This window comes from Boleophthalmus pectinirostris, unplaced genomic scaffold, assembly GCF_026225935.1.
Source record: "Boleophthalmus pectinirostris isolate CB_2022bp ecotype Guang Dong unplaced genomic scaffold, ASM2622593v1 HiC_scaffold_8, whole genome shotgun sequence".
NCBI lineage: Eukaryota > Metazoa > Chordata > Actinopteri > Gobiiformes > Gobiidae > Boleophthalmus > Boleophthalmus pectinirostris.
Window position 1 is genome coordinate 12,035,420 of NW_026571515.1, and position 13,155 is coordinate 12,048,574.

Genomic DNA, 13,155 nt, shown 5'->3' on the forward strand with positions numbered 1-13,155 from the left:
ATCTACATGAAGACCAAACCAAGTTACAGGTCAGATCTGTGGAGAGGCGACCCCACTCACAGTCAGAATGCCTTTTTTTCTAAATTTTTTTTAAGCTATGAAACCACCTGTAATTGAATAAATCTAATTTTAGAGATGTTCAGTGTCACACCGCAAAAAAACAAAATCTAGCCAAGTTAAGACGACTTGAATTAACAAAGTTTTATCATGATCTGAGTAAATTTCACTTGACAAGTAAAATTATCTGCGAGTGGAATAAGACTTTTTGTACTTAAAATATGAAAATATTAGCCAGGCTGGCGCCAACTAGTGCCTCCGCTCAATTTAATTTCTCTCCAGCCAGTAGGTCAGGAATTGGAATACACTAGACGGTTCACAAAAACCTCGGAAGTGCGAGTTCGGGCACCAGCCAATCAGTGAAGAGCCAAACATTCTGCGTTGGCAACGATTCCCAAGATCGAGGATTTAAAGCCAGAACAAAGAGAATGTTTGGTAAATTTTATCAAGGGGAAAGACGTTATTGCCCTTCTTCCTACGGGATTTGGGAAAAACTTAAAATGCCAGTTAGCCCCGTTAGAGGCACATTACATACGTCACGACCAAATAGCAGCGATTGGTTAAATGAAAAAAAAGTACCTGCCTACCGTTGAGCCAACGAATTCTAACCCTGTGAGGTCAGACGGTTTCTACGAAGTGAAACCGGCTGATGAATCAGGCCTATGAAAATACATCTTGCTACACTTAAAATAAGAAAAACAACTTTTTACATTTAAAATAAGAAACAAAATCTAAGAAAATCAGAGTTATTCCATTGGTAGATCAGTTGAATCTACTCAAATAAAGTAAAATGATCTTAATTTAAGTCATTTTAATCTACCTATTGTTTTTTTTTTCCACTGCATATTGTGGAACATTCCAACCAGAGCAATAACATCTCCATGGACACAAGCCTTTGACAGACCCTCCACCCGAAAAGTTACACAACTCACCTTTTAAAATCTATTCAGAAGGATAATTTATAGCTTCAAACCAGAGCCCCATATTTCATTGCGTTGTCCAAAGTCTTTTATTTTTAGACTCTTAAGTTGTTCCATACCTGCCACTGAACAGCCCCTGCTCTTTCTCTACTCCGCGCAATGTCAACAGTAGCGTATATATATATAGACAGAGCAACGTGTATCTGTATCTAAACCGGGGTCTGTTCAATATTTGGTCAGATTGCTTGAAACGCCTGATTACATTGTGAAGGAAATTCTCTTGGACGTGTTGTAACCATTTCAACACTCGGAGGAAAAGCTGCATTGTCATCAGCATTGAAAACGGGCTATAGTTCTCAGTTCCTAAAACGGTCGTTGCTTTGACATTTCGACTTCACGTTAGAGAATCCAGCGTGTGTCATTCGTACAGTAGTTGTTGGTTTGTTCGATTGTGGTAAGGAAGCGACGAGAAGAAAGTCAGGGTAAGTCTTGAATTGTAGACTTTTTGATCAGTAGTGGGAAGGTGGGTAGCTACATTTACTTGAGTAACTTTTGAAAGAAACTGTACTTTTCTTGTAGCTTACTTTAACTCCTACTTGGTGAGTATTTTTATTGAAGTAACGGTACTCTTTACTCTTTCCACTGTGAGTAAATGACAAAAGCGTTATGTTGACATGATGAAATGATTTGAACTTTTGCGTCTTCTTTTCTCATTTTTGTGTCTGTCCTTTGAAAATATTCAGAAATTATTACGGTATTATGATTTTGTTTGCTCATTTTTGTGTCTGTACTTTGAAAATACCAAATTTAGAAAATATTATGGTAAGGTAGAGTAAGTCTTGAATTGTAGACTTTTTGATTAGAGGTGGGTGGTTACATTTACTTGAGTAACTTTTGAAAGAAGTTGTACTTTTGTTGTACTGTACTTTTACTCCTACTTGATGAGTATTTTTATTGAAGTAACAGTACTCTTACTCTTTCCACTGTGAGCAAATGACAAAAGTGTTATGTTGACAAGATAAAATGATTTGAACTTTTGTTTTTCTTGCACTGCTTCTTCAGCTATGATTTTGTTTGATCATTTTTGTGTCTGTTCTTTGAAAATACCAGATTTAGAAATTATTACGGTAAGTTAGAGTAAGTCATGAATTGTAGATTTTTTTGATCAGAGGTGCGCGGTTACATTTACTTGAGCAACTTTTGAAAGAAATTGTTCTTTTCTTGTACTGTACTTTTACTCCTACTTTGCAAATATTTATTGAAGTAACAGTACCCTTACTCTTTCCACTGAGTAAATGACAAAACATTTATGTTGACAATATGAAATGATTTGAACTTTTGTGTTTCTTGTCTTCTTTTCTAATTTTTTGTCCTTTGAAAATACCAGATTTAGAAATGATTACTGTAAGTTAGGTTAAGTCTTGAATTGTAGACTTTTTGATCAGAGGTGAGCAGTTACATTTACTTAGTTAACTTTTGAAAAAAAGTTGTACTTTTCTTGTACTGTACTTTTACTCCTACTTGACGAATATTTATAGAGGTAACAATACTCTTACTCTTTCCACTGTGAGTAAATGACAAAAGTGTTATGTTGACAATATGAAATGATTTGAACTTTTGTTTTTCTTGCATTGCTCCTTCAGCTTTGATTTTGTGTTTCTCATTTTTGTTTTTCTCATTTTTGTTACTCTTTTAAGTTACTCTTAGTAGTCGCTTTCCCAAATAGCCTACTTTTTTATAGTTACTTGAGTAATTATTTGAAAGAAATGGTCCAATGATTCAGCTTTGTACTTCTACTTCCGTAATATTTTAAGTAATGTTACTCTTACTTGAGTAAAATTTTTGGCGACGCTACAGAACTCTGCTTTTGACGCCTTGTGCTCAGGGCTGAACATGAACATGAATATGAGGAAAATATCGAATTTCAATGCGGTTTAACTTTCAACAAAAGGATTCTGTTCAAAGTTTAAACGCATCCAGAAGAATTGACAAAAAGCCTGACATATGATCACACAAGCTAATACAAGAATCACATTTCAGAACATGTTTGTACAGATGGAAACTACAGGATTAGCAGTTAGTATGCAAATGAATGTAACATGAGTGTAACAATATTCAAGCCTCACGATATGATATTGTCATGATATGAACCTCAAGGTACGATATTAATTGTGATATCGTGGGAAAGCTCACGATATGGTTGGGAGGCTCAGGATATTACGATATTATACATAATAACAAGACTGACAGTATAAAATGCTTTGACCAGTCATTTGGTACAACATTTATTGTCATATTCTAGGGATGTAACAATATCCAAATCTCACAGTACGATATTATCACGATATGCATCTCATGGTACAATATTTATTGCCATATTTTGAAGATAATATTTAGATGGGACACTTTTTTGCTTTTAAAATACTTTGACAAGCTTTTGGTGTGAGTTATTACCGTCATAATCCCAAGAATTCAAGTAAAAAACACATTTCTTCATGTTGTCTGCGCTGAAATGAATCATGGGATATGTAGTTTTCCATGTTCATAAGCTGTTGCTACTGTAAAACCATGCATTTAAGCAAAGGAACTTGTGATCTGATATATTGTGACAGCCCATGATATTATTGTGAGACTTTTGATGATACGATATCACGATATTTCGGTTATTGTTACATCCCTACAAGTTAACAAAGGACAGATAGGAAATTATGGTGTTAACTGCATCTTTTGTGTTTTGCTCTTTATGTCCATTCAGGTAGCTTTTTCAATTCTGTTGCAGCCCTACTTGATCGTACTCTTTAAACGTCTTATATTACGCAAAATGGACTCTTGTGAGCTTTCAGTTGGGTTAATACGTCGTTACTTCATCAGAGACATACTAGAACCTTGAGTTGTGTTTTGTTTCATTCACACGTGTTTGAGTAACTCTTTATTATTAGTCTGTCTACATTTCCAAAGCTCAAAAATGCTCTGTTCCGCCTTGTAGGAGTGCATCAATATCCAAGTCTCACGATAGGATATCGTCACGGTATGAGCCTCACGATACGATATTTATTGTGATATCTTGGGAAAGCTCACGATATGGTGGGGAAGCTTCACGATTAGGAATGTAACAATATCCAAATCTCTCAGCACGATATTTTCAGGATATACATCTCACGGTACGATATTTATTGTGATAGTTTGTGGAGGTTAAACAGCTAAAACTCTTAAAATGCCTTGACAAGACTTAATCCAGACTTAAAAGTGTTTAGAACTGTTATTTCTTCTTGTAGTCTGCACTGAAATGGAGCAAAGCATCATGGTCTATGTAGTTCCCTCTGTCTTTTTTCGCTCTTGCTGCACCATAATTCTTAATTTAAGCAAAGAGACTTGTAATTCGATATATTGTGATGGTCCACGATATTATTGGGAGAACTTTGATGATACGATATCATGCTTTCTGTTATTGTTACATCCCTAGCTCCTTGTGATGTCATGCAGTGGTAGTTTTCAAGTTAACACCTACCTTTTATGTTTTGTTTTATTTTGTACGGTATACATTGTAAATTCCAGGACTGAAATCATCCAAATGATTCTACTGAAGGTGTATGGAGTTTAAAAACACAGTCGAGCACTTCCGGTATTACCACATGACATCACAAGGTGGAACTCAGCCTTAACATGCAGAGTCTGTGTGTTAAACATGTGTGAATGAAATAAAAACACAACTCCAGGTCTGTTTGTGATGAGGAAACAACATAACATAGATCAGAAAATAGCGTAATATGGGCCTTTTGATTATATTGACATTTGGTATTTCTCATTTTGTGGAGCGGTTTTTAGATTATTCTTTGTGGTAAAAAAAAACAAAACAATAGGGAACATGTCGGGGTAAGTCCTAAATTGTGGACTTTTGATGCCTGGAGTGTGTTGCATAACTGTGAATCTTTGTGTGTGTGTGTAATAGTCCATGACATGTGGGTGCGCTTCAGATGCAGTTTTGTAAAAAGGATTAAGTAACAGGGCGTGATTGGTTTGACAAAATGTGATATTTATCAACGTTGTATTTAGTCATGCTGAGATAACAGTAAACACCATTAATCACTTTCTGTGCCAATTTAATATCATGGTTTAAACGGACTAATCACTAAAGTACTAAAGTATTTTTGAAAACATATTAAGGAAATGGCCTCTTATTTTTTGTTGTTTCCTTATCAAAACATACCCAGAGTTGTGTTTTGTTTCATTCACACCCTGCGTATTTAGGCTTTTTTTTTTTTTTTCTCAAACAGAACACAAATAAAACAGGAAGTGCTCCACTCTGTTTTTAAAATCCACACACCTTCACTAGAATCATTTGGAAAATTTCAGCCCTGGAACTGGGAATCTCTACTGAATTAAAGGTAAAAGATAGCTGTCAAAACTGCCGCTTCATGACATCACAAGGTGGGACAGAGCATTTTGAGCTTTGAAGATGTGGACAGACTAATAATAAAAGGTTACTCAAACATGTGAATGAAGCAAAACACATCTCGAGGTATGTTTTTGAGGAGGTAACCACATTATAACAAGGCTTAAAATTCACAATAGTCAATTTTGTGCAACATAGGACCTTTAATTATTTGACAAATGCAAATATAAATTATTTAAACTAGCGGCAATTTAAGACTAGTCTAACTTCATAATGAATTTGTTTGACTATGTGCTTCAGGTAAATATAGGCAACAAGACCAAACAAGAAGTATAGTGAGGTTAAAGGCCCTTCATTGCCGCTTGCAGGTGTAAGTTGCTTTATGGTGACAGATGTATGTTGTTGTGGTTGGCCTGAAGTCTTACAATGGTTTTTAGGCATTTGGTGTAATATTTGACCAATATTACTACTACTACTACTACTACTACTACTACTACTACTACTACTACTACTACTACTACTACTACTACTATGTTAAAGATGCACTGTGTAAATTTTCTGGTGTAGAGCCCACCATCTGCTTGTCTCCATGGAGATGTTGTTGCTTCATCTGGAATGTCTTGGTATGACATTAAACATATTCATGTGGCATTTACTCATTTATGTGTGTTTTTTTTTTTTTTTTTTTTTTTTTAATTGGCTGGCATTCTTACTGTGAGTGGGCTCGCCTCTCCACAGATCTGACATGTAACATTCCAGGCAACATGTCCACGGAGAGAAGCAGGTGACGGGCCCTCTACAAGCCCTCTACAAGAAAAGTTATAAAGTGAAATGAGGCTGAACTCTTGAGAATGCGTGTGGCGAAGGAGCTTTTAACGTTATTTGCCGATGTAGAATTTGAATGGGGATTTATGACTGATGCGGTGTTGAAATCGAACCAGCAACGTCTCATTTAAGGGAATAACTCCTTCTCCTCTGGCTCTGGTTCAGATGAAACTGTTACTAGATGTTTTGGCTGGACGAGGTGCTCGAGGCCAGAACACAGGTGGTTCCTTTCAAGTCTGTACTATCTCTCTTAGGTCTGTCTAAATAAAGTTAAGATGCTATTCCCTCTTTGCTTTCGACTCAGAGTAATTCCTACTTTTTATCCAGACTATTAGAAACATCTAGTGCTGTAGTACTCGATACCGGTCTTGGTCTTGTCTTAGACTGGACCACGTTTGGACTCAGTCTTGTCTTGATCTTGAAGGTGCTTGGACTCGGTCTTGTCCCGGTCTTGAAGGCATTTGAACTCGGTCTGGTCTCGATCTTGAAGGCGCTTGGGCTCGGTCTTGTCTCGGTTTCGAAGGCATTTGAACTCTGTCTGGTCTCGGTCTTGAAGGCACTTGGACTTGTTCTTGTCTCAGTCTTGAAGGTGCTTGAACTTGTTCTTGTCTCGGTCTTTAATGTGCTTGGACTCGGTCTTGTCTCGGTCTTGAAGGCGTTTGAACTCGGTCTTGTCTCGGTCTTGAAGGCGTTTGAACTCGGTCTTGTCTCGGTCTTGAAGGCATTTGAACTCGGTCTGGTCTCGATCTTGAAGGCGCTTGGACTCGTTCTTGTCTCTGTCTTGAAGGTGCTTGGACTCGGTCTTGTCTCGGTCTTGAAGGCGTTTGAACTCGGTCTTGTCTCGGTCTTGAAGGCGTTTGAACTCGGTCTTGTCTCGGTCTTGAAGGCGTTTGAACTCGGTCTTGTCTCGGTCTTGAAGGCGTTTGAACTCGGTCTTGTCTCGGTCTTGAAGGTGTTTGAACTCGGTCTTGTCTCAGTCTGAAAGGTGGTGGTCTTGACTACAAGACTATGAAAAATCAAAATTCACTGAAATTAGGGGACATCTGCAACTTAATATTTAGCAGAATTGTCATTACCATCATGATACTAATGGTTATATGTTATGTAATGTTATCAGGTGTTGTTTATGTATGTTTCTCGTCAAACAAAATGCTTTCTAAAATTTACAGGTAGAGCCTGTTGTGTGGAGTAAAAGTAGGCAAAGTCAAATTCAGTATGTCACTATGGTGGAAAACCTGCTGATCCTCCACAGTATGGACTTAAATTTATCAGTCTCCATGGAGACACCAGGCCTAATTATAAGTCAGGTCTGTGGATAGAAAGAAAACATACTACAAATATTTCTAACAATACAAACACAGGTCATGTTTAAGGCTCTGTGCCTGATTTTTACCATTTTAAAAATGTGAGAAACGGCACTGGTTAATTTGAAATGGTCTGGCAAAGTAATTTCTCACTTACCGTACGTTATGCATTCCGAGTATCGTAATTATTCACTGCGATGACGAGTATATAAATGGTCATGGTGAATCTAACAAGAATGCAAACATAAAACACTCTGTAATTAGATGCAATCAGCAAATGTTTTTACCATAAGCTGCTTTTACAATATATCTGGACGCTAGACTGTCAATGTAAATAAGCCAGGCTGGTGCCACCTAGTACCTCCGCTCAATTTAATTTCTCTCCAGCGACTAGGTCAGGAGTCGGAATACACTAGACTGTTCGCAAAAACCCCAGAAGTGCGAATTTGGGCACCAGCCAATCAGTGAAGAGCCATACATTCTGCGTTGGCAACGATTCCCGAGATCGAGGATTTAAAGCCGGAACAAAGAGAATGTTTGGTGTATTTTATCAAGGGGAAAGACGTTATTGTCCTTCTTCCTACGGGATTTGGGAAAAACTTAATATACCAGTTTGCCCCATTAGCGGTGCATTACATACGTCAGGACCAAATAGCAGCGATTGGTTAAATAATAAAGTAACCGCCTATTGTCAAGCGAACGAATCCTAATGCTTGCGAGGTCAGACGGTTTCTACGAATGAATCAGACTACATTTTATTTATTTCCTCATGTTTTTACGTTTGGATTAAAAAGTATTGGCGAGATACATTTTTAGAGAATTCATAGCCCCAAAAAAGCAAAACTACAATGACAGCAGCAATATTAAACGAAGTAAATCAAAAATGGTGAGGCTAAAACTGGAAACTGAAATCTTTTTCTTATTGCCTAAATTGTGTCAAAATCTCGTCTTGTCTCGTTCTCGTAGATCCAATCTCGTGTCTTGTCTCGTTTTGTGGAAATTGTATCTCGTCCCACCTCTCGTGATATCGCAACGCTTCTCAGAAAAATTGCAATTACGTGTAATTTTTTCCCCCAAATTGTTCATCTGGTTCTCGTAATTAAAGTTTGAGCTGATTGTTTGCAACTTTCAGTAGAAGCCAGAACAGATTCCTTAAATCTAACATGCCTCAGAAAGTCGCGATTTTTAAAACTTTCTTAATTCAAGTAATCTTAATTTTAAAGATGAGACTTTTTGCAGTGTGGTATTATCTCGTGACAGGCCCATGTGTGAAACCAGTCTATGTTTCGATGCACAAACAGGGACAGTGTGTATTTGGATCTCTCCGGGCCGTAGCTGCTTCCCGTGCAAAGGGCATGGCAGTGTTAGTTCTGCTTTTTAACTTCATTAGGTTAGCTCAATTGGTTTTAAAGGTTTGGAGCTAAATTTGTGCAGACTCGTGGGGCTATTTCAGGCTCTGTGTGGGCTTCAGTAATACTTTCTTAAACAGTAATTCTGGGTGTGTTTAACGGCAGCTGTGGGTGTAAGTGAAAGTCTGGTTCTATTTTTAAATTGCGCAAATGGAATTATTGAAGAGAAGTGTTTGTAAGATGTTTGCAAGACTCGACCTGTGACTCGTGGTTTCAGACTCGGATTTAGAGAAACTTTATTGATCTGCGAGGGAAATAATTTGGACAAAGTAGCTCACACATCACAATATAACATAAAAACAAAGAGTAAAAAATATAAATGGTAAGGCCAAGCAGTTGATGATTTGCAGTGACGTCATGCTGGGGGTGTTCTGCATGTATGTTCATGACCGAATCTTCAGAAGTTTCCATGGTGACACAATGCACATATTGGAAAACACCGCCAAGAAAGTTTTAAGATGGTCTGAAAACAAAATGGATTTAAATGAAACATTATCAGGAGAATGTGGTCAGTACGAGCGTTTCATGGTCCTGTTTAGTAGAAACTTTTGGCGGACTGTAAGTGTGACTGGAATAGAATAGAATAGATTATAATGAGATGCAGAGCTGCTTCTTCAAAATCCAAAAAACAAACAAATAAACAAAGAAATGAACAGTTCTCAGTGTAAAGTTGAGTTCAGTGTGGTGACAGCTTTGGGAAAGAAGTGGTCCCTGAGTATGTTTGTTCTGGCTGGTATGGACATTTTTTATTTTCATTTGAGAGGGATTTGTTTAACATCACAAATAACCTCAACCTGTTGTAGTTCCATGAAAGTCAGTTCTTTCTGGTCAGATTGTGTTAAAACAAAACTCAGATTAGTAACAGAGCTTCAGACAGAGCAGAGCCTCGGGTTAGCAAACCAACCTGGGAATGTTCATAACATCAGCTTCAAAGTAACAATGGGATCTCTAGTGTTGTGGTACTCAAGACCAGTTCTCGTCTTGAGACTCAGCCTTGTTTATGGTGGTTTTGGTCTCAGCTCAGACTCGAGTGCATTTGGACTTGGTCTTGAAGGCGTTTGGACTCAGTCTTGTCTCGGTCTTGAAGGCGCTTCTGGTCTTGTCTCGGTCTTGAAGGCGCTTGGACTCGGTCTTCGATCTTGTCTCGGTCTTGAAGGCGCTTGGAGGTCTTCTTGGACTCGGTCTTGTCTCGGTCTTGAAGGCGCTTGGACTCGATCTTGTCTTGGCCTTGAAGGCGCTTGGACCCGGTCTTGTCTCGGTCTTTAAGGTGCTTGGACCCGGTCTTGTCTCGGTCTTGAAGGTGCTTGGACTCGATCTTGTCTTGGCCTTGAAGGCGCTTGGACTCGGTCCTGTCTCGGTCTGGAAGGTGCTTGGACTCGATCTTGTCTCGGTCTTGAGGTTTGATTTATATTTCATTATGGCTGGTAAATGTGCAGAAGCTGCTAAAACCAGTATGATAATGTAACTGTAGATGTTTTGAACTTGAAAAAAAAAAACTTAATTAACTCTAAAGTTGTTTTGTGTAAAATGTCAGTGAAAGTGGGATTAAAGAACGGTTTCTCAAACTGTGGCTCCAAAAAAAGGACGCAGAGTGTTTCAGTGAAGTACAATTTGTTTGGCCCATTTTAAGCTTAAATTAACATTAATCAGATAGAATGGTGATAGATTTATAAAAACATTGATAGATATGGGCCAAAATAACTGTAAAATACAAACTAATATAGAAAAAGGTCTTGATTTGGTCTCGATGGGCCGTGGTCTTGGTCTTGTCTCGGTTTCAGCCTTTTGAAAGTCTTGGTCTTGTCTCGGTTTCGACCCTCAGAGGTGTTGGTCTTTGTCCTGGTCTCGGGACCCTGTGGTCTCGGTCTGGTCTTGGTCTCGATTAGTCCGGTCTTGACTACAACACTAGAAATCTCCCTGAAGACAAGCAGGTGATTTACCCTCTGCCAGAAACGTGTCACAGTGCTCTTTTTAAATATTGTTTTTCGTATTCTTGTATGGGACGAGACACACGTTTTGGCCTTATTTTTTGATTTTATATTTTTACTGTCATTGTAGAACTCCAGTGTAACTCACCAACTCAGACTATTTCTTAGTTTGAGCTAAATGTAAACATGGAAAAATACAATCTCACATTGTCATCGTCTCCCTCATGTGTGCACGAGTTTGGGGTAGTTTTATCTTGCGAGATCTGGTGGCATGAGATCTTGTCCTGACCGCACTTGTAAGTCTTGAAACAAATTTTTTCTCTTATTTATCTAGCCCTCAGAAACTGTCATCAGAAATCGTTGCATACATTTCTTTTGACAAATGATAATTTACTTTTCTACCCGTGTAAGGAAGGCTGCAGCTTTTGAAGTAACACAATTTGATCCACAAAATTTGCATAATCGTGTAGATCTGTGCAAACATGTTCTGAAATGTGATTCTTGAATTACTTCATGTCAGTTCATATTTCAGTCTTTATGTCAATTCTTCTGGACGCGTTTAAATTCGAACTTTGAATAGAATCTAGATTATTAAAACATAAAGTGCGAGTGTAACCACAATCGCAATGCTTCTCAGAAAAATCGCGATTAAATATTTCTCCCAAATTGTTCATCTTTACTCTGTGTTGCTGTTTGTATGCAACTCAAAAAAATAAATAAATAAATATTGGCATGCTAACAGCACACTTAATGTTTCACAAAGAATAGTGCTGGGATGTTGGGGTTGTATTATTCATGTGACTTTATCTCAGAAATTCAGAATTTTGATGTGATCGATAATGAAGTCACGTACCCATACATGAACAGAATTTAAAGGAAACTTATTATATTATACATTGACTATTCAGAGTTTTTAACCAAGTTATAACCGTTTCCTCTTCTCATTTACATTCTCCAAGTTGTATTTGGATTGATTTGTGAATGTCTGAGCAATCTTTAGTTGCTTATTTTCAAGACCAGATGATACTATACTTCGTTCTTAAGTTTTTATTTCTTAATCAAAGGATTCGGCAGTGGTGCATCGTTATTTTTGTGCAAATGAAAAAAGAAAAACACTATTCGCTAAAGTGATGTGCAGCTATTTATTGGAGGTGCACACAACTTTACAACTCATTTACATGTACGTGGATATTTTTAAAAACGGAAACATTTCCCTTTGTTTGTTCATTCCCATCTTTTACACGCAAAAGGTGAATCCGCCTCTGAAAACGAATCTTTGTTTCTTTCTTTCGGAAAAGTGCAACCGGTTTTTACCTTTTGCTATGATAAAGACTAGGACTGGTTATCATTAAGAAGTTGCCTCGATACAGTGCACTTTTGTTTTGTTACGATATATTTCAAATCAATTCGATACATTTCAATAAAAAAATCATGGCTGTGACACTAAAAGTCTTTATTAAACCACTTCTTGTGCAAAGTGAATATGAAACACACTGATTTTAATCATCAAAACAGTAAAAAAGTGAAATGTGTCGCATGAACAAGTTTCCGTCCACTGAACAAACAATACAATATATCAATACAGCAACCCATGATATCGATACTGTATTATCACATTAAATGATACGATATATCGATATTTTGATATTTTTGCACACCCCTAATGATGATGATTAAAGCATTCAGAGCAACAGTCGCATTTCTTCTGGCACAAACACTCTTCATGTGTTTCATTTGCACACAGCTGCTGTATCATATCCATGACCAGAGACGAACGAGGGCTCAGAGCGCAGCAATTTTGCCACTTCTTTAAAAGATCTGTGGAGAGGCGAGCCTGCTCAGTAATGCAAGTTTTTCAAGTATTTTTGAGTAATACCAAGCCCCCAGGTTCCAAAATGGCCAAGTTAATGGGCCGAGCTCAATGGCGCATGATCTTAGATTTGCCTTTAGCCCGGCTAGGTACTTCCGGTGGCTGTGGGCCGACCGAGCATGCGCAGTAGTGTCTTTTCTCCTGCAGGCACACGTGAATGCATGTGAACGCACGCATGGCGCATGGGCTCGTGTATCACGTGATCGCTTTGACCAGTCAGAGCGAGAGGAGCTAGAGCGGAGCAGAGCATTGCCGGAGCTAATGATTATAAAGCGTTTTTTAAGACAACTGAAGGATTTTGAGCTGAGAAAGTGTATGATCTAAAAATAGGAAAAAATCACCACAAAATCCCAGTTTTTTTTAAAGGTTGTATAGAGGATTTTTTTAAGGGAAGAGAAATACAGCGACAGTCCTTGTGCGCATTCAGAATTACTGTTGAAGTAATTCAG

General features: G+C 37.9%; 1 protein-coding gene across 4 annotated transcripts in view; it reads left to right on the forward strand.

Annotated features, from left to right (window-relative positions):
• The window catches only part of rgs19 (regulator of G protein signaling 19), an 83,624-nt gene that overhangs the window by 30,009 nt on the left and 40,460 nt on the right, over window positions 1-13,155 (forward strand). The window contains exon 1 of one of the 4 annotated variants that reach the window (XM_055165625.1): window positions 1,271-1,459. The exons of the other annotated variants lie outside the window; for them this stretch is intronic. The gene's annotated coding sequence lies outside the window, so the exon portion shown is untranslated. Of the gene's footprint in view, window positions 1-1,270; window positions 1,460-13,155 lie in introns of those variants that run through there. 4 annotated transcript variants of the gene reach the window in all.